The sequence below is a fragment of the Nipponia nippon genome, unplaced genomic scaffold (assembly GCF_047370975.1).
Source record: "Nipponia nippon isolate SJK-2023a ecotype South Korea unplaced genomic scaffold, ASM4737097v1 scaffold_3, whole genome shotgun sequence".
Classification (NCBI taxonomy): Eukaryota; Metazoa; Chordata; class Aves; order Pelecaniformes; family Threskiornithidae; genus Nipponia; species Nipponia nippon.
In genome coordinates this window covers 71,604,485-71,627,897 of record NW_028262347.1, presented here as the reverse complement: position 1 = coordinate 71,627,897, position 23,413 = coordinate 71,604,485, and positions in this window count along the sequence as shown.

Genomic DNA, 23,413 nt, shown 5'->3' with positions numbered 1-23,413 from the left:
CTGTCAAGATTATTAATTCTTACATATTAGAACAAGGGGCCTGGGACAAAGTTAGTTTTTCTCTGCTACACTAAAGAAAAACAATGTGGATAGTTATTTCAGTATGGTCAGTCTCATTCTAATCTCCTCAGATATAGGATAAATCTAAGTCAGTTAGATACTTGCTATATTTTTAAGATATGACCTGCCTTCCCCAGCCAGACAGTTTAATGTCTTTCTCAGGTACTCATTATCCCTTGTTTTGATTATTACATTTCTGTTACCTTAGCAAACATGATCATATCCATGCAGAGTGCTGCTGCAAAGAGCACTCTGCCAGTCTCCTGTTTTGTCCATAAGGTATGCATCTTCATTGTCAGGTGTTTCATAGCTAACCTTATCTTACCTGTGGTCTTTTGCTGAATACTCAATTAGTAATTCCCCAGGTCTGTAAGTCTTCACTTTTCAACAAGTAGGTTTTAGAAAAGGACCTCTGACTTTCCTCTCAAAGCTGCTCCTTGGCCTCAGGAGAAGTCACCTGAAAACATCCATAGAGTTACCTCAGTGTCTTCTTTCAGATTTCTCCATAAAACTCTGAATTGCCACAATCCCTATGAAAAACTCCATAATACACTGCTGATGTACTGAGGCTCTCACCCAGTCATAGCCCTGTTTGTTGTCCTCTTGCTTTCTCCCATTAGCCAGTTCACTTCTATTATCTCTCATACTGTAACTACTTGGAGGCAAAGACCATTTTTGTATTTAATATGATAGTGGGCTGGTCCATGATTACAGTACATAGTGTTGTTATAGCAGTAATAATAATAATACTAACTGAAAGAAGTCCCAAAACAAAATATTTAAAATAAATATATAAACAAATATTTATATATAGTATTGTGGTAAACATAACACATAACTATATAATAATATATTTTTATAAAATATCATATATTTATATGCATGTATTTAAATATAGGTGTACATATATTTTCCATTTATATAAAAATAAATATAATCTCAATAATGATAAATATTGAAATGATTCAAAAAGAGCCCAAGCCACCAGTTCCTATAAATCTAATCTCAAATGTAACAAACTTAAAAACAAAGACACACCACTAATAGACCTCCCACTACGCAAATACCATGTCAGGTCCTGGACATGAAACAATGAGAAGATTTCATCCCCATAAATCTTTTTCTACTGTGCTACAATCTTGTGTAGCTGTGAGCTTCTGCCTTATTTCATTCAACTGAAAAATAGAGTTAGTATATCATTGATTATTTTCTGGAAATACTTGAAGACAAGGAGGTCAATCTTGTGTGTTTAAGTATGCATATATCCTTTCACTTAATTTTTTTAATGTTGGTGAAATGTTCTTAGTTGAACAGGCTGAGAACAAGCATTTTTTTCTCGGTCTAAAAAAGAACACAAATGAATCATAGTCTTAGTGTCAGTAATTTGAAAACAGCAGAAAAAATGGATGGGCAGCACTTCCGATGGTGTAAGTCATTTTAGTGACAAAGAAACTTCCATTAAATCTGTTCTATGTAAAAAGAGATCATACATATATAAAGGTGGGCCAAAGTACCAGTGTCTGCCCAATAAAGCTGCTATTAATCCTTGATTAATACATAGGTGTTAGCAGAACAGTACTATTTATAAAATTTTCCTTGTTTGACAAATGAGACATCTCAGAGAACCTTGAATAACTTTTTGTTTTTCTTCTTAATTTTTAAAAAAGCAGGAGCCTTTGGGGTCCTCATAATCAAGTCCCCAGTAAGACCCTGGTGCGACTACAATCTAATGCTCTCCCAGAGTCATGACTCACTTTATGCCCTGGGCAAAGGTTGGTTTGAGAGGAATTCACGTTGCATTATGGGAAATCCTCCAAGGAACCTGGCCTCTGGAAAAAACTGGAAGGCTGAACCACCACTCCCTTGAGTATTCGCAGAGAAATGCTGCTTAATGATTTATTGATCAATTTCAAAATAAAACAATTTAACCTATTTCAACAAAACAAAAGCACTTACGTACTTTTTATGCCAGATGTACATAGTCCAGCAGATTTTCCTGAATGTCAATATTGGGCGACTGAGATGTAACCCTGCACGAGTAGGACTGGCAGACGTAGGACTGTCTGGTCCTCTGATACAGCTTCCGTACTCTGTATTTAGCTATGGTCTTGATCTGTCCTGCATTACAGCATGTATGAATGAGGCGGGGGAAAGATGTGCTTATCTCAAGTTCCTCTCTACAAAAGGGGCCTGTAGCTAGTGCTTAGAGATAGAGTATAGGAGCAGGGCATGTGCAGAGAGATGCTTTTCCTCCCAGATCAGCAAAAACTGCAGTGCAACTATAGTTCTAAGCCAGAAACTGTTTCCTCATGACTCTATAATAGTTTCAGTTGAACTTTTCTTTCATCAGTTTCCCAGACTTTGTTTTGAAGCCATTTACATTTTTGAATGCTTCAACATCATGGGGAAAAAAAAAATCACAGTACAGCGATGATTTGCATGGAAAATTACTTCCTTCAGTGTTAGATCTCTTTGTTACCCCTATACATAAAGGTCCACTGGAAACACATATCTTTTATGCCATGTGGGTATGATGAACTTCTTTTGCAAAGCAAGAATAGAATAGGGACGGGGCAACACAAGCAAAAATGCTTGGTGGATTTCTAACGGAAATGTGAGATCTTTGAGATGCCCCATAAAACAAACATTTGTGTAAACATTCTTTTCTGTTTTTAAGGAAGGCTTCAGATGGAGACTCATGTTTGCATAAACAAACAGAGGCATTCAAAGAGGTCAGTTATGGGAATGACAGAGAAAGACAGTTTCTAGCACTCTGACAAAGGAAGGTGCCATCATGCAGAGTGGGAAGCTAGTTTGCAAAAGAAATGCTATGACTCTCTCTCAGCCTTCAAACCACTCCTAGTGTCTGCAGAAATGCCAGTAGCACAAATGACAAGTATTCTGTGTCTGCTAACAAAGAGCAGAATATCAAAGCCTGTATTTTTTGAAGGGAACATCCCTTAAAATGTGTATCTCTCATAGCTTGCTGTTTATTCGTGTATCTGTGCAAGGCAGACCACACAACAGACAACGTGTGGAAGGCATGTGAGGTAAATCCAGGATGCCTGTGAGTTTTAGGAAGTCACCTGGGTCTGTGGGACTTTCAAAACCACAATATTGGTGTGCAGCCTGCAAATCGCCCCGGCTCTGGCAACTCCATAATCCAGAAGATGCTTATTGCCTTTCCCCTGCTCTGCTATTGATCCCAGCGTTTCTGTGGGGATCTGTCAACTCAGTCGCGTTCACCAGAGCTGGAGGCAGGTTCACACCCTGCTCTGGATGACTGCTGTGGCCTGTGACAGCCCAGACATGGCGCTGGGCCAGCCCCAAATAAAACATGAACCTCGGGTGGGTGGAAACCGCTCTTAATTCCAAGCCCAAGATGCTCCAGGGGAGTTTGAAATTAAGCAAAACACATCTGCCCATCCCTCATTATTGTTGTTGTTATTGTTGTTATAACCTTTCATTACACTAATCCACATTTTTGTTCCACATTGTGAGTATGCGAGAGGCTGGAAATAGTCATTAAAATGTGATAATGTTTAAAATTCTAGCACATTAACACTGACATTTTGCCTTCTAAACAATCTCAGGTAATGAAGGTCAATACAAGCAAACAGTCTGTCTATGGCCCTTCGTTAGAGGCTTTCTGTGCTTGGACTTCACAGCAGGGGACTGTCAGGCAGAGTGTTTTCCTCTGTGCAGCTTCTCTCCGAGTGCTCGCTGCAGCTGGCTTCAGCATATGGTAGAATATGAAGATATTTTCTGGGGTCCACTGCCTCAGTCACTGTTTAATGATTAATTACTGCAGGCTGGTGTCAGGGTGAGACATTCAAGGCTTCAGGCAAAAGTCTTAACTATAGAAAATGACAGCAGGCGGGATTTTGCCAAAAAGAATAACTTTGCACTGCTAGTTCTAATGATTTGCGCTGGCTTTTGATCCATTTGTAAACAGCAAGATGGTAAAAGACTGAAACTATCAGGCAATAAATGCCAACAATAACAAGAAATTGTTCCCAGAGAGAGTCTTAGGATGTTTGGTTGTGTTGAGAAGATACTATAACTAGATCTCTTGGAACAAAGTAGGAACTTCAGGGCTATCTTCCCTCAGATCATCTCCAAGCAGGGGTGAACTCAACCTCCAGCCACCAGGACGAGGAAGATAAACAGTCTCAGAGACAGGGAGGGTGAGGACTACAGGAGTCAACCTGTACGGAGCTCCTGGATGGCGTACAGCCCCGCACCGGGCACAGAGGTGCAGTATCCCCAAGAGTACTGCCATCTGGGGCTATGCTAAGGGATCTAGGATGTAGACCTATGGTCTACAGGGATATTAGGGCAGATAGAAAGTTACCTTTGCTTTACTTTGTGGCTCTGCACTGCACACAGCTCTGTTGGAGGAGAGGCTGTGGCCCCTTGGGCCTTAACCTCGTGATCATCAACCTTCCCCTCCAGTTACATCAGCCTCAAATTGACTAATGAGGACATAAGGAATCAAAGCTGTTTAAAGGCTTTTGTTCAGTTTTTAGAAATGCATCTTAAAAACTATTAATTTGCTTCCATGACTCTGTGTGTGTATAAAACTATCCATAAGATAAAATTATCTCCCACCTACAAAGATAAGAATTGTATGTGTGCCTTAAAAAAGCCTAGGTTAATTTTCTTTAGATTGCCCTTCATCAGAAATGCAAAGTGAGTCTAAATGATACAACTCACATTTAGTATCATGTTACAACTGCTTTTTGCTTCTTCCAGTGACACTACAGAGCACAGAGAATTAGATCTTTCATCTCAAGTGCCTTTGTCTTTGATAAAAATATGAAAAATGCTTACCTTGAAGATGGAGCATTTCACTGCAAATAGGTTGGGATTCCATCCTCCTTGTGCAGTGCCATTACTGAAGCCAAAATCTCACCATCTTCTTTTGAGTGAGTGTAGAACTGATTAGCACTGGAAATGCTTTTGGTAATTCGGTGAAAATATTTTTCTTTCCTGGGGAAAACCAATATCCAGTATTGTGGGCTGATGGAAGCCAAAAAAAGTTTATGCTTTTGGAAAAGAGAATAAAAAAAAATCACTTTCATTTCTTCTGCAAACATATTAGATAATTTCTAATGAAGTCAAAATGAAAATCCTGTAAAGTGTATTTGTTGTAGGAAAGGCTATTTTTTGAGGAAACAAAATTGACTCATTCTAGATTAATTTACTGGCTTATGAAAGTATTTTTTTTCCATGAATTAAATAAATTTTTTACAGTGCATAAACAAAATGTTGTCTTTTTTTTTTCCTCCAGGTTGAATATTACAAAGCATGAAAAGGACTCAGTTGTCTACTAATAAAAAACTAATTTTAACTGCATGCAATCTTTAGTCGTTTTATTGTTATAGGAAGAGAACGATGCTAAGTGAGAAACAGCAGAGAATTAATGGGCAGGGTTCCCAGCTTGTACAAGTCGCAATAAAATGCAACATTATTTGTCACTTTTTAATGTGATATTAACTGGTGATGGGTGAACCACAAAAGGTTGAGAGACTATTTGAATAATCACCGGGAGCATAGATTCTTACTTAAACTTTATCTGAATGTCTAAACACTGTAGAGTTGGGACTAACTTAGTGCAGATGTCTGGGTAGAAAAGGGTGATGACATAAAATGCCACACTTTGGAAATAAAACTTTTGGTTCTTCCATCTGGACTGGAAATACCGTAAAAACAGCACTACTTCATTCTTGTTTCTTCTAATAAAAAGCACTAGAGAAGACACATGAATGAAGTTACTCAGCCTCTTAAAATCTCCAGAAAAGCCAAGAACTTTTAGCTAACTTTAAAAAATTAATCTAAATTAGTCTGCCTACATCTAATTTTAAAAGTAAAAGTAATATGATTTGTTGATTAATTAATTAAATGAAGCTTATAGAAACCAGATGCTTTTTTTCCCTAATCACCAAGAAAACTTGTTTTGCAGATTGGAAATTTCAATCCAAAATAATCATCAGGATCTTAAATACTTAAAATATTCTAAGGGAATAAATCCTAGGTACAACTTCAAGGCCCATCAGACACAAAGGCACAACCTGTGGCTCAGGGCATTCCTGAGCTGCAGATTGTGGGTCATTAAAAGAGAATTTTAATGAAATAACTGTGTGTGTGTTTCACTGGAAAACATCTGAACCTTTGCTATCATGCAGCACCATCACCCCTACGATGAGTGGAGCCAGGAAGTGATCAACGACCCCATTTGACATGAGATGCCTTACAGGACCTTCTCATCTGCTCTCTAGATGGGCAGACTGTGTCCGCTAGCTAGCCAGATAACCTAGTCAGAGTGGGGTGAGTCACCTCAGAACCAGATGTCAAAGAGACAAGAAGGCATTTCCTTTAATAAAAAAAGCTGTAATATCGTTACTGTCTAAGGACAAGGTTAGATTTTTCTTCGGGGAGAGAGGGAGCGGAGGGGTAAGGTAGTCTGTGGCCCCTAGGGTAACACACTGCTGTGAATTCATTCACAGGGTATTCGTTCTCCTCACAGCCAACATGGAGCTGCTGACTGTGGCAGGGACATGAGAATAAAACTTTATGTAAATAACTTTGAAGATGAGTCTCTCATTATTAATGCAGACAGTTCTAAAGGCAAAAGCAAACAATATTCAGCAGCAGGAACTTTTAATGAGAATGTCATTAAGGAATTCAGTCTATAGACCACAAAGTGATGCACAGCAGACCCAGCTGACTTTTCTGCATTTCTTTATTTTGCCCTCCATAAAACACAAAGAAGATATTTTGGGTGAACTAAGTATGTGCCCCCAAGTGAGGAGCCCTACTTGCAGCAAATCACAGATTTGCCAGAAGGTTAGTATCAGCTAATTGTCACCATGGGCAGATGGTTTCTTGGACAGCATCTCTACTTGTGTTCTGTGAAACTGCAGAAGAAACAGAGAAGACCCATACAGAGTTAACATCCGCCATAAAGAGGATGGGAGGAATTTGACTAGAAAGTACAGCCCAGATGGACTTTTGGTACAGAACTGAAAGGCCAGTGCATTCAAGCTTAATGAGCTTGTTTTCACATTGCAAAATATATAGGTTATCAGCCTAGCCAGGAGCAAAAGCTGTGTCCTTGCTATCTAACATTTGTAACTCCTGCTACCACCTGGAAGTTCCTAATACATCAAAAGAAGGACACAAATCAACAAAGAAATGAACAACGAGTATACAAAAGAATCCTAAAGAGAAGTTGCTGTTATTTTGGGTTGACAGAGCTCATGATTAGCATCATCAGATGCTATTCAGATTTATGTCAGGCCAGCCTCAAATCTTCAAGTAAAAATTAAAGGGAATCTCAAACATTAATCATTCACATTAAAGAAAAGAAAAAAGATTAATGTGCTGTTGCGATTGTATTCTTGTCATTGCCTTGTGTTTTAGCTCCTTCACTCTAGAAGTCATCTAATATCATTTTTTGTATCAGAAATACTGTGGTAAGCAGGACTAGGGAAATGATCGTCCCCCTGTACTTGGCACTGATTGAAGCCGCACCTTGAGTACTGTGTTCAGTTTTGGGCCCCTCACTACAAGAAGGACATCGAGGTGCTGGAGCGTGTCCAGAGAAGGGCAACAAAGCCGGTGAAGGGTCTAGAGCACAAGTCTTATGAGGAGAGGCTGAGGGAGCTGGAGTTGTTTAGTCTGGAAAAGAGGAGGCTGAGGGGAGACTTTATCGCTCTCTGCAACCACCTGAAAGGAGGCTGTAGCGAGTTGGGTGTCGGTCTCTTCTCCCAAATAACAAGTGATAGGGTGAGAGGAAATGGCCTCAAGTTGCACCAGGGAGGTTTAGGCTGGATAAAAATTTCTTCACTGAAACGGTAATCAGGCACTGGAACAGGCTGCCCAGGAAGGTGGTTGAGTGTCCATCCCTGGAGGTATTTAAAAGACATGTAGATGTGGTGCTTAGGGACATGCTTTAGTGGTGGACTTGGCAGTGCTAGGTTAACAGTTGGACTTGATGGTCTTAAAGGTCTTTTCCAACCTAGACGATTCTATGATTTTAGATAACCTAGAAATGGTTCCTGTTACCTATCTGCCATTTCATAAGAGTGCAGGACTCTCAGAGGTGTCATGTCATATCTACTAGCACTGTGATGATGTCCTAAATCTGCTAGGTTGTCTGCTAGGTTTCCAGATGACTAGATACGTTTAGAAACAAAAGGGCAAGAGTGTGATTTTTCTGAGATTAAGACTTCCCAGTAGCTTACAAATGGTAGAAATTCTTAAGATTTAGGTGAACACTAGATTTTTGGATGTCACCCTACAAAAGGATGTATGCAAGATCTCTGATCTCGTTTAGTTGAGCTGGCATATTTATATCCCAAATTTTATGAGGCTTGAGCTTTCAGAGTGGTGGTGTTATGATGAGTTAACACCATTGCTTAGATTGTTCACCAGCCAAATAGCAAGATTTCTTAATGTCATTTTATGGGACTTATAAGACATTAAACTAAATATGATTGCTGCTCCATAAAACAGAACAGTTCTCCATATACTGTGTGTATGCAAATACAATATCCTATCTCAGCCTCCAGTGCCCATAGTAAGTTATCCTTAGAGTTTAGACTGAATAACTAATATTGGTTTACATGCTCCTACATCTTTGCATTTCACATAACTAATAAAGAGAGAAGCTTTTGAAAAAATAAGAATGATTCCTTATGTACCTGACCATACAGCTGAGCTTTTCTCTTTCTGCAAGAGTGGTACATTCGTCCAATTGAAACACATTTTCAAAATGCCGAAGAGGTGGATTTTCAAAACCACGCAGGTGGGATATTCAATGAATGGCAAAAGTTTTTTTAAAAAGGCACTGTCACGTGAGGCCAGATATTCACATGGATCAATGGACAACGTAACCAGGGTATCTAGAATCTATAAATCATACTAATAAAAAGAATATCAGGTGGAAGTTTAAACATACTTATGGTTTAAACAAGCTCTTTCTACTAGCTATGAGGAGAATGGCTTTTATCAAAATTACCTAGTCTAGAAATTTAACATCAAAGCATATTGTCCACTCTTGCAAAGGAAATTTTGATCTAAGTGGATCCCAGGTCTGTTTCTGCAAATATTTTCCTCCTATATCATACAATGGGGGGACAACCTTAACACAGGGCCATTACTATAGTCCTATGCTTGATGTTAGATATCGGACATAAAAAAATTACTATTGTTTTCCAATAAATTTTATTTTGGAATGCATTGAATCTGGAATATTCACCAAATAATGCCTCAGCTGAATATTATGAGTCTGAGGGCAGATGGGAGTTTGAATGAAAGAGGAAATGAATCACCAATTTATGAAATCACCAGCATATGAAAATCACCAATTAATGAATGCATGTTAGATAAATTCTGAAAAAAGTAATGTGTGGAAGTCAAAGTAATAATTCATACAGCTACTGATCTTGGCAGCATTATAGAGGTAATATTTTTACAAGGTTAAGCTGTCTTTGAACTTTTCTATAATATATTAGGTGCAAACAGACATTTCTTCTGTATCAAGTATACATGTCTTTTTGTTCCTTTACTTAAAAAATATCTAAAATTATGACAACTGTAAGGAAAAAAAAATCCTCTCCATTGTATTTTACTTCTCCACATCACATAAAGAATATCTGAAGATATTAAACCAATTGAGTATTGTCCCAGTCATTTTTAGATTCTCTGTCTGAAATAAAATAGTCTTAGACTAGTGGTACTGTTTAGTGGTCATACACATCTGTAGGTCTGTCTTTGAAGCAAAAGAATTAGTAATTCAGAGCACAGTATATGAAAACTGAGACTTGGAGGAACTTCTTACATCAGCCCCATAGGCTTGTAATGATGTTAGATGTTGAACTGACAAGACTCAATAAAATGTATTTGAGAATTGAAAAAAAAAAAAAAGATGTTGTTGCTTGCCTTCCTTGGGTAGCCTCAGAGATATTTATAGAGTATAATGCCTAGTAATAATATAATAAGAGAAACAAAAAAGTAGAAACAGAGCAGAAGAGGGAGCCCTGACAATAGGACACAGGTTTGTGTGCTTTTTAGTTTGTTTGTTTTTGTGCAGAGACTGCGGGTTCAAATTCAGCCTAGGTGTGTCATTATTTAAATTTATTTTATGAAGTCTTCTTGGTACCCTAGGTGAAATGGGCTGAAGCACTGACTGTTTGTTCTGGATGTAATGAAGATCTATCTATACCAAAACCTTTGAAATGATTGGCAAGACACCTTTGTGGATAACCCTGTGAGAAAGACGACCGTTTGCTATATATGTGTCATCTGTTTATATTCACTTACTGCAACTGTATAGCTGTTCTGTCACAGGGACTCTAATTTTGGTTTTTCATTAATCTGAAAACAGAATCACACATGCTGGAGAGCTGTGTATGGAAAACTGTAGAGATGCATAAGTAAAACTGCCATTAAACTTAAAGAAGACTGTCCTTATATATAAAAATTAGGCAGATCAGAGCATAGGGGTCAGAAAATTAATTCCGTATCTTCTTTATGCATTAGTATAAAGTCTTTGATTCGGCTCTTTTCAGTGTTTGTGCCTGATACTGCTGCAAGGAAATTAATAGGTCTATTTCACTGACTTCAGTAGGGATGGTCTCAGTCCCTAAACTCAGTCCCTAAAGCTCTGCTGAAACATAAATGTCAGTGTTTTGAGGGAATACTCAATATATTTTGTTCTCTGAGGTACATCAGTGTCTGAAGCTGCTTCAGTGAAAGTTGATGAAAACTCAGGAGAAGTTAGTTGATACTTCCTGAATATCTTCAAGGAGAAAAAACAAGTGGCATTGTACCTTCCCCCACTTCTGTCACGTTGCCTTTTGGCTGGTTTCTATGAAATATATGCTATGCTTACTGCACAGCTGTCTGAAATCAATGGTTTAACTGAATGTAAGAAATTTGGATCAGGTGCTTTACGAGCAACTATCCCTGTGTTGGAAGTTTCAGTGTGCAGGGTTATGCTATTTGTGGGTTCATGCAGACCCTGTTAGCAAGATTCCCAAAGGACTGCAGCATTGCAGCTCAAATTTTAGTACATACAAGAACCCAGATTTCCATTATTTCTTAATCTTAACAGTATTCATTAAGCTCACTTATTTTAAAGCCCGGTAGAAATAAGGATGTTTCAGTGTAAATCACGTAAAGAGATGCTAAGCCCTCAAAGCAATGTTGTAATATATCTGTGTCACTGATACATGACCAAATGATGAACAATCTATGCTAAGGACAATAGATGTGAATATTATTTGCTTCAGTTACTGGTTTCACATAAACAGTATTCAAGTGTCTTGTGTTTTGCGGGTCTGACTGATCTGCTTTACAAAACCTTTTCATTTTCTCCCTTTTTTATAAACTATTTGTCACGCCTCTTTGTTCTAAAATGTGAGTAAATGTTTTGCTTTATAATCTTACTTTTTTAACTAAATAAAAGTTGCTGCATAAAGTTTTAATATCATTTTAAAATATGTCCTTGTAGAAGTTGCCATAAATGTCGACATTTTCAGCAGCATGAATTTATGATGACACTGAATTTTTACAGCACTATAAAAGTCCATAGTCATGATGACATCTACAGCTGCCTTTTCACTAAAATATAAGAAACTATATTAGGACACATAGTTCAACATTTCCAGGGATTTTAAGGAAGAAACTATACACTTACGAGTGCTCACAGCAGTCTCAAGACGGAATAAGGTAACATCCTACGATTATTTATCTGCTAAATCTTTTTATATTTAAACGGAAATCAGCAAAGGGTTTTTTTATTCCTCTTTAGTTTTTATTTTCATCCATTGATCAGGGCAAAAATGGCACGAATAGACCTTGAAAATCAGCTTGAAGCATTATTCTGCCAGGCAAAGGTCACCTAATAACCTGCTTCCTCCCCCCTGCCCATATGCATTATGCATCTTCTCAGGTGAATGGACTGTTTGCAGAGGTAAGGGTGTGGACCCTAATGAAGGTACACGGATATTGTCCAGCTTCACAGAGGACAAAAAAGCAACTCCATTATACACTGGCTATATCTCAACTATTGGACACTGGAGTACTGCATCTCAGCAATGTATTAGGATACTTCGGGATACAAAGCCTCTCCCTATGTCTTGGTTCTGAGGGAAAGGAAATCTACTTTTATGGGCTGAAAGAAATAAGACATACTCCTAACAAATCTGATTTGGGCTGCTGAGAGACCAACACCCACAGGTTATGATTACTATGTTGCAAACTCACCCTTAAGTCTAGATGTAGCCACAGCATCTGGTTTTCATTTTGCAAACCAATAAAAAGTAGCTCAGAGGCACCAGAAATCTCTCTATCTTCTGTAACTAAAAGGAGAAGGCTGCACTTCTGCATGGAATTCCAGTAAATGTGTGCTTAAATAGGAAATGAAATCCATGAAAAATTATGTACCATAAATTCCTGCACCTTGGGCAGATGAGTATGATTCATACTGCATGGCAGTAACAAAAACCTCTACAATAATATTAGTGTACTGGAGGTGGTAATTGTATGTATGTTAAAGTTCCAATGTATGCAAAGTTTTGCTTAAGGAAAGTCTTTAAGATTTCCCTCATTTATAAGAATACTTCATTTAAATGAAATATTTCCATATTCAGTCTGTGGGTAGATTAAATATACCACCAGACAAGACATTTCCTGATTGTCACAATAGTAAAAGTACGGACCCAACTCTTCCATCAATGCACACTCAATGTTTCCATTGAATTAAATATGAGTTACATGTACATAGGGACTGAGGCAGTCTGTTTTAATTAGTGTGAAAATGTCAAGTCCCTGTATACAGTGCAAGCTTAAAACAACAAGACAGTTAACCCTTTTATTGCTATTGAGCACTGTATACAAGCCAAGTTAGAAAACCTCAGAGGAATCAAATGAGTGTAAAATGGCCTTGCATTTCTACTGGAAAGTTACTGGGAAAACAGGTGTCCAAAAAAAATCCTATCAAATGTTTAAGCAAGCAAAGGAAAGCCTTTTAAAACTGGCCTGAGTTTAGCCCATCAAGTCCATTGTTAAGCAAGTGGTCAGATATTCAATATCAGTGAGAACCTGTTAGTTCTCATTGATCTGGAAAAATCAAACCACTTAGGGCAGTCCATTTCTATGGGAAAAAAAAGAAATTATTAAGCTTGTCCAGGAATCCCATTGACTGCAATGTCCAAACATTTTATTGAAAACTGAAGCTATGTATGACACAGAAATACTTTGTTGAATTGAAGCCTAGTTTTTTAACCATCCAGTTAAAAGATAAAATTTAAGGTCTTAATTTTTGAAAAAAAATAGAGCTGTAAAAAAAGTTGTCTCCATCTTACAATACAACTACTCTACAGTGTTGTTAGATGCCCACTCTAGAAATACTTGATTTTTTTTTTCCTCGTAGCTAACTCAGACTTTGTTAGCACCACAGCTATAGCAGTAGGAACCCCTATGCAGGTTGTCCCCTGGGTGGGTCTCCTTTTTCTGGAGACAGTCACCATCTTAAAGCTACACCACTTCCACTGCTGTCAGTAGTCTTAGCACAAGTTCCTCTTGGCTGAAGCTTCTCAGCTTAAGTCACAGTTGAAAATGCCAAGGAAAACTCAAAGAGTATGGCTCCAGCCTAGCTACAAAAGGAGGTTATCCTCAAATTTGATATAGTTCTTCTGCATCAGGAAATTTTAAGCAAAGTTACATACTGCTAATGGCAACATGCAGCCAGATAATGTGTAGAAGGATGATTATTTACTATTTCAGAGCTTAATTTGTAGCTTACAGATGTCTTCAGAATTAGCTCCATAGTATGAGAATACAGACAGGTATTTTCAGAAAGCTTCTCTAGGATGCAGGAACACTCTCCTCTTAGTAGGTAATGGAAATTGCTGCCATGTTTTGGGGAGAAAAAAAAAATCTCCTTAAATGTAAGCTTTTCGGGGAAAATAATCTGGTTTCCCCTGGCGACTACAGCCTAGCACATCATCTGGGCCAAAGCACTAATGACAGCACTCAAACTGCAAGAATGGTACGGAAGATCATAGACAGGATATGGTAATATCTGGAACACAGTCACAGCACCAACAGCCAGCCTTTCCACTTCGACATTCAGCCTCACGTACATACCCTGCCTCTGTGCAGAGAAACTCCAGAACAGCAGCTCCAATGTATTTAGGGCGTTGTGCCACTCTGCCACCAAAAGAGATGATCATTAGTAAAAGAATAATTGCATCACTACATGGTCTCTGAGGAATTGTGTGTTTTACATAGAGGTAGCAGTATACACACACATCTGCAGCTAGCATTTATATATAAAGAATTTCAAATTAAGACACTCCACTGGCAAAAATAGACAAAATAAAAGACTGTATGATGTAGAGTTCATACATACTGTCATTTTTGTCTTGAATCAAACAACTGTTTTCGGATAGCATAATTAAAATTATAAACCTTTTAATCACAGCATAAGTTAGTAAGATATGGACAGACATAATTACATAGCAAAAATTGTCTAGGCTCTGCTAACTCCAATATTAAGATATTTCATGGGAAATGGCAAAAAACAATGTCACATTATTTCTCCGATTCATTAATAAGCATGTTTTTTGCACACTATTCTTCATGGTGTATTAACTTATGACAGGGGTCAGGGCTACATTAAATTATATGATAAATTATTATAGTTAACAGTGCTATTTGACAGCTTCTTAGGTATCGGCTGCTCTTAAACTTGTTCTGCATAGAATTATTTTTTTAATAGCACAGTAAGAAAAGTCTTAAATAATAATGCATTTTACCTTGATTCCCACCTTTTTGTTACACTTCTCCACACAAAGCAAGTGGTGACCAAAGATAACTATAAGAAAAGAATAAACCATAATAGATCAGCTCAAATTTAACATTTAACAAATTTAACATTTACAGACTCTGAAGGTTTATAATACAAAGCACAAGTTTGTCCTTCCACTACTTTCAGGTAGCATCTGATCTCAGTTTCTCCAAATTCAGGGTGGTTTGAATATAGTAAGATCCAGTCCACAGTCTTGAACTGCAATGTCTTATATGAAAACTTAAAAAGGGATCAATTGTTTCCTTGCAAGAGAGTGTACTGCATTATTCAAGGAAATATGAGATCCACCAGGTATGTTTGTTTGTTCTGTGAGGATGTTTTGCTGTCCCTTCCTCTTCCTCACTGCATTTTGTTTACTGCAACCACAGAGATATGTGCACAGAGCTGGATGGAGAGACAGTCCTTTGCCATGCACTGCACATGTAACCGCCTCCCTGAAATTCTGTCTTTCCCTTCTCACCTGTGCATTTTGGTGGAGTGCCAATGCCGCTCATTCCCACTATTTCTCTGTCTCTAGGATTCCATTTGATTACTGAAACTGGTTTCTTTGCTGCCTTTCATGCCTCTGTGTATAGGACATATTCTCTGAATAGACTGTCTACTAACTCACATCCCTTTTTAAGCCAAACCTTAATGTTATTGCAGCCATTATGGCTATATTGAAGGCTCATCTATGATTTCTTTCTTTTTTTAATTTTATTTGTTGCTAATTACCTCAACTTGTGTGTGTGTGTGGGGGGGGGTTAATGGTAGCTAAATTTGTATATGTTTTATATGTGCACAGGACAACATCAGTCTCAACTGGTGCCTTCGGTAGCTACTACCGCTCAAAATTTAAGAATTATTAATAATCATAACAAAGACAAGTATAACTGTGGAATCGACGGGTTTCTGTAAAAAATAGGCATAATTTTAATTATATTGGTGTAGCAGGGAGAACCTGGATAGACACAAATCAGAGACACACAAATGCTGTTGAGCCATGGTAGCTCTCACAGTGACTTGAATGGTGTCGGACTAATGCAGAGCTAAAGTTCCTCCCTTTCATATGTATCAGCGTATTTCTACTTGCTCACTAGAAATAAAGATATTGAACAAATAATGCAGAAAGAGATTAATGTAGTTTAACAGGAGATGAACAGCTGACTCCAACAGCCAGATGAAATATAATCCTGGGACTAGGTTTAAATATTTTTAAATCATGTAGATTTAAATCGCCGCTTCAAAACTACTTCTGTAGTATAAAAGAGACAGCATTATTCTTGTCTTAGCCCTATGTAAGACAGACACAGTGAGTCTACCAGTATCAACTCTGTAGTCCCCAGATATTAAAAACAAGAATATACGAAAGTACAACACAGTTAGGGAAGAATCACATTACAACCTTATATGTGAAAAAAAAAAAAAAACTTTGGAAAAATGGCATTTCAAAAAGTGATGAACCTATTCAAAAAGACCCTGAAGTCAAGAATGAGGAAATTAAAATCCTTGGACTTACCATGAGACTTACTTAAGCATAATATAGTAGTCACTGAAGGCATGAATGCCTGTAAACAAAAAAAAAAAAAAAATAAACAAGAGGGGGAAAATTCCAGTACAGTTAACTAATGAAGTTCAAGAGGTCATTGGAGCCATGCAGGCACCCTTCAGGCAGTGGAAACTGAGCCCATGACTCTTCCAGTAAGTGTACCTGTCTTTCTTAAGTACTTTTCATACACTATACTGTTTTCTTTTTATTCAGTAATTGTTCCAGGTTTTAAAAAATGGACTAGGGGTTTTTTCACTGTTGAAATACACTCCAATGTTAGAAATACAATGTTTGAAAAAACACAGGTGTGGCATGGATAAATATTCTGCAAATATTCCATTCCATTGCACAAATGTGCCTCAAACGAAATTTGACAATAAAGCAGTTTGACCTCAATGGCCCATCCAGTCTTGACCTTTCTATGTATCTCTCTATTATTCCCAAAACCAAGGTGAAATTAAATATGGAGAAGTAGAAACTTTTCCTCTCAGGAAAGAGAAAGCAAATACACAAATACAAAATGAGGGATGACTCATAAAGCATCAATATAGAAGAAGTGTATTACAAACAAAACATGTCAACTACTTGCAGCAACAGCAACAGAAGGATAAATCTCATTCTAAAAGGTGTTAGCAGGAACGCTTTATGTAAGAGACAAGAAGCCGCTATACCATTCTTTTCAAAGTACTGTTGCCAGCAGGCTACTATACTTTAACAAAGATGTAAATTAACTGGAGATAGTACCAAGTAGAATAACAAGAACAACAAAAAGTGGACAGGTTTAAGGAACCAGGGGTTTTTTTTGTGTGTGTGTAGAAAAGCAAAGGTTAAGATAGGACACTACAATGACTATGTAGATAAAGATAATCCATTGTTTATTTTCCTACTGGTGGGAGACAGAAAAAAAGGCCACTGGCCAGACTCAGCTTCTTATTCAGATGATAGCAGATAGACGGCCACTCTTCCACAGAAAATACAGTTGGTTGATTCAGCAATGCCAAAGTCACCTTGCCAGATCTACAACTAACAAAGATTTCCTGGTTTGTAAGTGAACTGAACATCAGGAATCCAGGGCATCATATTTCCTGCAGAGCCATCAAAGGGAGGAAGTGGAAATACCACGGAAACAAGCCAACTGCAAAGGGCAATGTCTGTATGTGAAGTAAAGCATCTCTCAAGCATGGGTGCCCTATCCAACACCAGCTATGATTATCGTCCCGTGAATAGCCTTGTCTCTGAAAACATGTCATTTTGTTATTTTCTGTTCCTAGGAGATCAGGGACTGGGGTGTGGGGTGAATTCTACATGACAATCTGTAATGCAGATTCCCTCAAACTGTACTTCGCATCTGGAAAAAGTTCAACAAACAAGGCACATTTTGAGATAGAGGTTTCTGCATAATCTCTGATTTTGATTGCCAATTCCAGACAGCATCACGAAGGTTACAGTCTGGTTTCCAAATCATTATTCAGGGTTACTCTGCAAGGGCACTGGTGTCTAGACCCTCTTTGCTGGACATATAGATTTGAGGAAAAATTGGTAATTGTGTATTGAAGTGCACATGAAAATTCAACAATTAGCAGTACAATGAAAACTTACTGCTCTACAATAGTAACACAGTATTAGTTATGAAGCCAGCAAGGGTCCTATTATGCCTCTGCTAGAAATTAGTCCCCAATATGCAAGTGGCACTTACCTGTTACAAAATCAATGGTTGTGTGGTGTGAAGGAAGTTGTCCTGGAGATGTGTTTGCTTAAAGGCAGTGGAGACCTGTAAAGTTAAAATCTGTGTTCAGATTTTGAAAAATCTTTAAATTCAGAAATCAGATTTTGTTTCACACTTGTCTTTAATCTTAAGGAAAACAATATTGATGACTAGAAAAAAAAAAAGAAAATTGTGGGAGTAAGAAGATGTAACTTTATTCTGGACAGGGAGAGGAGCTATGTGTTTGCAAAATTACTGTAAGTTATTTCAAGCATCAATGGAGAAACCTTGTAAAATTTTGAACCAGTTGCCAGACTCAAGGCCCTTTCAGGCCATGACAGAGCTTGTCATTTCTGGAAGCCAAAGATTTCTCTCTGTGGTGGTAAGCCTGGCCTACACAAAGTTGCATCAGTTTAATTAAAAGTGTATTTTTAAATCAATTTAGCAAGCCCATGTAAACCCTATGTGGGCATTTTTAATTTTATTTTAGACTTGCATTAATTTATCTTAAGTGAATTCTTTCCTGACTTAGGCTAAATCAATAGAAGCCAGGGCAAAATCAATTTAGGAGTGTCCAAACAAGTGTTCACATCGGTTTAACAAAATCGATTTATAAAGCGATTCAAATTAAATTGGTGTAACTTTTGTGCAAAAACAAGCTTGGCTTAGCTAATTTTCTCAAACTGGACTTTTTACAAAACCAACCAAAGTGAAAATTATGGAATTCTTTTGGACCCAAGCTTATCTGCACTGCAGAATTTATCTTCAAAAAGTTTATGGCATTTGAGTAAAAGGAAATTCTGAAATAGATGAGAAGCACAATTACCAGTTTGATTATCAGAAATTTATCTCATTTATTTATTTATGTATCTATTAGTTCAGTGAAATGCAAGTAGAACTTGCAAAATACCCAGGAGATAAGATGTTTCCTGGACACCATCCCTAAAACTACTGCTTCACTGGTTAGACTCAAGAACAGAAAAAGTTCCCTTCAACTCTGTTTTGCAACTGGGAATTGTTTCACAAACCGGACACGTTTGAGATACAGTGGGAGAGAATCAGCCTATATGCCTTTGAAAATACTAGCCTAGTGGCTGTTAATTAAAAAACAAACAAACAAACAAACAAAACAACAAAAACCACCAATCCACAAAAAACAGAGTTCTGACAAAGACATTTTGAGGAAGGAATTCTCAAATTGCTAGAGGAGTGCAAACAGATCAGTAATATTTGAAGCATTTCCAAAGAATGAAAATCTTTCTCCCCTCATGTAAAGTGCTTTATCAAACTAACATGAAAGTTCTTTGTAAGTTTCTTGTGTCAGGGCACATATTATAAACTTGCAAATTACAAGATTTTTGCATCAGTCAACTAGATGTAAGTAAAAAACCATAGATTATAGAGGAACTCACTGTCTTACTTCACTCACCTTCTGGAAATTCAGAACATTTCTTCATGTTACTGGTGATTTCTACTAGCCCCCTCCTAAGGTTTTTAATGTTCACAGACCTACAATTGGCTCCCAAAAATTAAATTCATATCTAATGCATTCCAAAATTTACAACCAACCTTGACTTGTCTCTATGCAGTATTTCTTATTGAAAAGTTGAGTATTATTTGAAGTTTTTGTGCAAAGGTCTTTCTGAATTAAGCTTCTACAAGAAAAAATGGAAGGCTATGAAGAAATGGCAACAGTTTTTCAAAATCCCAGTACTCCAAACAACAGTCCATCTACCAATGAGCTGTCCTCACAATTCTCTAATATTCCTTGCTTTAAGAATGAGCAGGAATATTTTCAGAAAGACAAAACAAAAGATTGTGAATAAAATCAGTGGCAGAGGGGTCAAGTTGCAGCATCTAATTCTAAGTGTAAGAAATGTTAATTATGGACTCAGTATTACAGTTTCATACAAAACCATCACAGTCCCTGTTCAGTGTCAGTCAGACACAGATGAGAGGCATTTCTGATGCATACTACAGTCATCCTTGCAAAAGCTCAAGACAGTGGGATAATCTCACAAAAAAAAATCCATTTTAAAAAAGCACAAAAAATCATTCTTTAGACTCTAATATACTATTAGGAATATTTTCAATAGCATAAGTTTTATATTTACAATACCCTTTTAATTCAAAGCAGGGGCAGTAAAATAAAAAAAAAAAAAAGGGGTATTGTATACTGCAGATCCATAAATCCCTTCTGGGATGGAAGTGCTATGAATCATCATCACATATAACCCACAGCCACATTTCCACTTGTTCACATACTAATCCTGTGGCCTGTGGGAAATGGCCTTGTCTAAGATCTGAATACCTTTAACAGTGCTATCCTGAAGGTTTGGGCTATGGTTTGCTTTCTGCTCAAGTAATTGCAGGTTGTCAGTAGAAATTCAATTTGTGCTGATACTTCAAATACAGAGGTCATGCTGGGAAACACATAACTGTTGTGTTTTTAACCAGCTGTATAAATGGGAGCAAGAGAGAACTTCTGCTATTTCAAATGCAAAGGTTGCTTAAGCCAGGCACCATTTTAAAGCAAGGCTGTGTACTGGCTGTACGTCTTCTCCTCCTCCTCAGGGTTTCCTAAGGTACTTCTGGCTCCACTGATAATGCCAGAGTGCAAGAAAGTGGGCTTTGGGACTAACAATGAATATAAAAAATGAGCTTGTAACTTATACTTCCACTTCACACGCGTTGAAGACTGCTGAGCCTGCCCTGTGTTCACTGATTTGCCCAAGGGACACAGCAATGCTCTGTTAATCTGTCATCCCACAGTGTCCAAAGTCTCTGCAAAGATCAAGCAGCAACTTAACTTGTGCCTTAGATTTTCATGACAACAAAGAAAGAACCACATTTTTGGTGTTATTGAACACAGCCCCGCTGGCTCACCTTCTCTCCCCAGAGAAGAACAGGAAGGTCAGGTTTAACTGACCCACGGAGAGATGGTATCAAACACTCCTTTTCCAAAGGAAAGGGATATGACCTATAAAGGCACGAGGGTAGGGAAGTAGAAAAAAGAGAGAGAGAGAGAGGACAGCATGAAACTCTCAAACTAGGCTGTTACATCTGAGTAATAATGTTGTATGAGAAACAGCGTCACAGGAGAGGTCAAGAAACCCTGGCTCTGCAACAAACCAGAAATATTTCTGTAGAATATACATATTTTTAAACCTCCTGGTGAAAATATACAATATTATACAATATTTAAACCTCCTGGTGAAAATAACAATAATAATAATAATAAATAGTAATGAAAAGGAAAATAATGAAAGAGAGAGAGAGAGGAATAAAACCCAGGAAAAGCAAGTGATGCAGCCACTCACCACCCACTGACCAATGCCCAACCAGACCCCAAGCAGCAATCACCACCCCCCAGCCAACTCACCCCAGCTTATATAATAAGCATGATGTCATATGGTCATATGGTATGGAATATCCCTTTGGCCAGTTTGGATCAGCTGTCCTGGCTGTGCTCCCTCCCAGCTTCTTGTGCACCTCCTCACTGACAGAGTATGGAAAGCTGAAAAGTCCTTGACTTAGTATATGCTTAGCAACAACTAAAACATCAGTATGTTATCACATTATTCTCATGCTAAATCCAAAACATAGCACTGTACCATCTACTAGGAAGAAAATTAACTCTATCTCAGCTGAAACCAGGACAGGAGCTTTAGGTCTGGGCCAAACAAAAAGAGAAAAGCTGTGGTAAAGCTGCCTTTACAAAACCATGTTGTACAGGACGGGTTTTCTTTCTTGCCTTTTAACCTGTCTCCGGAAGGGGCTGGCCTCTTGAGTACCCTTCTGTGCTTTGCAGCTTACATGGATCAAAAATATGTAACAAGATCTGGGTTGGATAGGGTCCTCTGAGTTATCTGGTGTCAATGCAGTCATTTAGATGATTATTTACATTTTCTTTTCTCTCTGTGAAAGCACTGTTGTGGCACACAGGAATCAACAATAATCTTCCTTCCATAATTCTGTAAGCTATTTTGCTCAGCCTGCTTGCCAAAATACTTGCTCATGAATATGCAATGAGGTAGAAGAAATATTTCTTTAAATTTTAAGCCCCTTGGGCCTTTAGTCTTGAAGCCTTTTAAATCCAGGATATGATTTTTTGTGCGTATGCATGTATATGTGCTGACGTGTGCGTATTGGTGTCACTTCTCTTAACTTGTGTGTATATTTGATTGCTGGAGGGCTTTCATTCTCATTTAGATATATCATGTACTCATGCACACACACAGTAAGGGTAGTTTTTGCCTGGTTTTGATAGTATGGAAGAGGCTGATTATCCAAAGTGTTTCCTACTGCAGCTATAGGAAATAAATACTGATGCATTTTGTGGCAGGGCAAAAAAGGTAAACGAAACTTTTCAAGGGCACCTGCCATATAACAACCACAAAAATTATTGTAAGTATCCAGTACGATAGCAAGTTTCAGTATAGGACTTCGTGTGAGACAACTTACACAATGACGAACTGAAAAATATACATCAACAAAAACACACAGTCCTGTTTTTCACAACAGGCTGAACACATTTGTCACTTGTTTGGGGCTCCCTTTCTGTCTATATCCTTTGGATGGCCACTTGACTTCTTGGGCTACGGGGTGATGAAGAGAAGAATTCTTCAGCATTTGGTGTGTGCAATAAGGCGAAAGGAAGAATGCAGTGCCTGTTTGCTACACCTCAGTGATTAAAAGCCTCAGTTGGCAAAGATCTGCAGCTGGGCTCCACTCCCCTCTCTGCTTGAATTGGAGCAATGATGTTAACTTGAACTCATGTTCTGGGGAACACTACACTTCCCATGCATGCAAACACTGCATGCAAAACTGAAGTATTAATTCAATTTAGCCTGACAGCCCTAACCACCATGGAGACACTCTTTCTCCAGTCTACCTGGAGAAATATCCTGCCTAAGAGCTAGAGCACTCATCCAAGATTTGGAAAATTGATGTTGAAGACCTTTATTCAAAACTGGCAAGAGTGAGTCCCTCAATCTACATGGATCTCCTGTATCAGACTGTATTATTTATTGAACCGAGGTTACACGCATATCTGTATGTTTCAGTTATAAGCAGCATCAAAATGGTAAACTCAGACTGATTTGGGAATACCAAAATGCCCAGTTTTGTGCTTACTGAAAACAGACATTAAAAAATTGAAGGAGCAGGGAAGCCAGTGATTCAGCTCTTTGACTCAGATTTCCAAGTAACTTTTGGTGCCACAAAATCACATTTT